Here is a 4,586-nt window from a genome sequence, read left to right as displayed (position 1 = left end):
AATTAAAATAAAAACTAAAAAAACTTAATATGCAATACATATTTGAACTACATTACTTATATATAAAATTTTTTTGCTATAATTAAATATATGTATATATGACTTACCAGGAGAATCCATGCTGGGATAGCAAACGCACTTTGCTGGATGAATTTCAAACAAATTAAAAAGATCTGCTAACAATACTAAAAGATTTGTTTTCATTGAACTGTAAGTATATATAAAAAACCAATTAATATTTAACTATTTTAATAAATATTAAACTAAATTTACCCTCTCATATAAGTGATATCTTCTGGTTTCATATGAAAAACTGTATATGGCAAATGGGTTTGAGAAAAATTACTGACTATCAATACATTATATATCGAATCCTCTACAGCTGGCAAATGATTAATACGTACACAAGTCCACGGAACTACTTTGGGACAATAATAGGAAATTAGTAGTGCCAAACAAATGCCATTACAAAGGTCTTGAAAATTTTGCACTGGCGGAATATTTGGTGACTGCAAACGAACTCCCTACATTTAAAATTTATTTAATAGAATCATATTTAAAAATTGTAAGGATTACATACATTTTCGTCGACTGCACCACCTTCTATTTCCTTATCTATGCGTTTTTTCAGTGCTGCACAAACATGCGAAATCCATAATAGCAAAGATTTTTCAAATGTTTGTTCCTGTATATTTGGATTGCTACCAGATACTCTAAAGTGAATAATTTTATTGAGTTTAATTATTGTATATGTATGTGCATATCATTATAGAATACATACCTTCGAATTGCATTTAATATTCTTTCTCCGGATGTGCATTCTTTCACATATAAAATCATAAGTGCTTCTATCACAGACATATGGGCATTCTATAATAAATTTTTTTTGTTTTTCAATTTTTTTTGTCAATTAATATAACTTAATCTAAAGTAAATCATATAAATAAGTCACTATATACTTACAATTTTTAATGGATTTGTTTGTATCAGAACTGTTTCTGTTATTGGCATATCTGGAGATTCTGCCACTGGAACTCCTTTCCGTGACAAAGTTTGCAAAATCGACCAATGGTTTAAGCTTTGGTAATTTGGATCTGAATACAAATTAGACAACGCTTGACAATACAGGGTAGCATTGCCAAGCTCAACAATGATTTGTGGCTTAAGTCGTTCTTGATTTTCATGATCTCTATAGAAAGGTTCTTTAAGGTTATCTGGAGTCTGATTGTTGAAAGCTTTTGAAAGAAGCCATTTTACGGAAGCACGTTGACGGGCCTGAAATAAAATATATTTATATATAATTATTATTTATTTTTTAAAATAGTATGGTAGTAATAGAATGCTATATAATCGAAATTATATCAAATATATTTAAACATTGGGCTGGGCAAGATGCGTTAGACATAATGGTTAATTTTCTCAACCATTTATTATTGACTATAATTATTACTCCCCTATTGTACAATTCCGTAGTTTCATCTATGACAGACTCAGATATATCTCAATCCTCTTTTGAGGAAAATTTTATTAACGTTATTTAGACAGTATTGTTATGATCGGAGCATTTGATAATCTAATGATACAAAAACAAAACTATACAGTTTTTGGTAGATTAGAAAAGAAATGAGCGAATGTCGGTGTAGCATTATCATTAGGAAACAAAATTGTAAAAGGGAACAAAATTGGGAGGAAATTGTTTAGAATTAAAAATACATTGGGGGTGGATTGAATTTAAATTAAAGTCAACCAACTTTAAAGGGAGAGGTCCAAAGACCGATGAACACAAATTTGTGTGTGCATTAGTGCCAGAAAACAAATGGGTCACTCATCGAATTCGAGGACGAATTGCCGTTCTCGAAAGAGACTACACAAGCAGGTATGTGTTTGTTTCTTGTTGATTGATTCTAATCACTTATATTCAAATTTTTTTCCTTTCAACTTAAAAAATAGCTTTTAGAAATAGAAATTTGATTCAATTGTTTAGTCTGGCAATAGTAGATTATAATTTCACTAGTATCATGTCTTTAACATCAGTTTTGCTGTTTGAGGAGCATCCCGTTTATAATACAACAATATCTACTTTTCACCATAAAGTTAGGGGTATTACAATTTGCCTACTTCTTAGAATTCGAGGTAGGTCATCCTGTGCCTTCCTCAAGAAAATTATAAACTTTAAAATAGGTTCGATATTGTTTCCATTAAACAGCGATTTGCAGAATGTATTTTGACCTTTTCAGCTTTGTTTACCGATTTTTCATTACGCACCCATATACATATATACTATTTTTAATAATTGCATTGCTTTGTTAATACCAGAAGTAACGACGCTCAATAATTACTGGTAAAAATGTTATGAAATTTTGACAAGTATAGCTTATAAAATGCCACTTTCTCAGAATCATATATTTTGAACAGGCGTTGTCTGATGGTCAGCCTTGAGACTTACTGAAATATATGACCCATACATATATTTTTAATGGCTAAAAGGGATCTTTTATCATATCTGAGAAATATTCCTTCTGGAAGCCATAATATAATAATAAACTGTGATATAAAATCGTACCTTCATAAAAAAAATGGAAAAAATGCTTATCGAATTTAGACACATCACAATTCCGGAAATAATATGTTAATTGTTTATGTTGCTGATGGAACACAAATTAAGCAATAATTAAAAATATAATTTATTTCAAATACTTTTAACACTATGCAGTCTTTAAACAAAATCTGTAATCAATTTTTTTTAATATTTTCTGTTAATGTGATATTTAACATTGGGAAGTTAAAATCAAACTAAATACATAAGTTAAAGAATGTTTAGATTTAAGTGAAAATTTAACTATTTCTCGCTGACCTATTATTCTGGTTTTTTTCTCTTTTGTTTAAGGAACAAATATCTGGCGTTTAAAGTGAAATTTATTCATTGCCAAAACAGGTACTTTAATAATGCGGGCAAAAGGGATTATGTTAATATAACAACGACTCTTTAACGATAAGTTATAATGATTATTTATGGAAATTTTAAAGGCGATGATCCTTTTTACTATCATTGAAAATATTTGTAGATATAATTTCAAACAATTGTAATTATGCTTTGTATATTGATAACAAGAGACAAAATTTAGAGATAATTCTTTTGAAGAGTTTAATTTTTTTTATACTAACCTAACATATTAGATGTTCGAAGAATATGTAGTAGATGCTTTACGCTGAATATACTATATATTATATTTTTAATTTTATGAAAATATCAAAAAATATCAACTGTACATTTAAAATATAGTCGCCATTCATTTCATATTTTAGTAATATCTATTTATGTCATCCAACTTTAATATATGTTCATTCAAAACAATCTTACGGAGTAATACTCGTAGTTAAGTTCAGTATCCTATTACATAATGACTCATTTTTTTGGAACAGTAATATTTATTTAGTAACATTTATTAAACTTTAAATAATAATGAGTCTGAAAACTATTAAAATTTGGATCATTTGGCTAGTCATAAATAATATGAATAAAACACAAGAATGATGTATTGGGGTAAATTGCGATAGAGTCATAAAATCTATTGCGATAACTTTAAAGTCAATATACTTGTTTAATAGTACTCATACAGTTCAGTTTTTACGTATGGTAAAGTCAGTGAAATAAATATAAATAGAATTTAGAATTTGAATAGAATTTAGAATAAATAGAATAGAATAATTAGAATTTTTTAGTTATAAATATGTAATTATAGGTCATTCATAGGCAGTTAGATGATTTAATTGCCACAAGGTTAATCGTTCACTTATGTACTGTCACAATTATGACCTTATGATTAGACGTAATATACGTATGAGGTTTCGCCAAAACGTTTCAATTAAAGAACCAAACTTTAGAAGATGATTGTTTATTCCAAACAAAAGTTTACACTCATAAGTGGTGCACCACATTTAAAAACGGAAGCGAGGACATAAATGTTAAGCAGAGCAGTGATATGTCGTTATCACTGCTGGTTTCATCAAAGTGTGCCAATTATAGTCAACCATATACGGTACATATTTAACTAATTTAACAACGTGTGACTTTTATCTTTTAAGAAAAATGCAGTTGACAATAAAAGGAAACCAGTTTTTTTTGGATGAAATGCCATCCAAAACACTTAGACACTATTTGTTGTTCTTATTTATAAAAAATCCTGTTTCACTTGGAATGGATATTGTATAATTTACATACAGTATAGCATATTTTGGACATATATAACGCATTATTTTGATTTAAGGCCTTACATCTGATAGTCATTTTTTGAGCATGTTACATGCACAAAATTTCTGTTCAGCAAAACCCACAGACTAATGTTTAATATATATGTATAATATTTATATATATTTCAATTAATTTACTTATATGTATATCTATTAGATTTTCTGCAAAAATAACATTTTTCAAAAAAAAACCCACATTGATCATCATTATTTCCTACCCTATCTAAGTTTAAGGATATATTAGGCATAAGTTTATATTAGGTTATGTTGGCAGGCCAAAAAGACCACGCATAGGCCATTAGGGTCCATTGCGATATCAAATCAGAGTGTTATTT

This window comes from Teleopsis dalmanni, chromosome 2 (genome assembly GCF_002237135.1).
Source record: "Teleopsis dalmanni isolate 2A chromosome 2, ASM223713v2, whole genome shotgun sequence".
NCBI classification, from domain to species: domain Eukaryota; kingdom Metazoa; phylum Arthropoda; class Insecta; order Diptera; family Diopsidae; genus Teleopsis; species Teleopsis dalmanni.
This window is presented reverse-complemented; position numbering follows the sequence as displayed.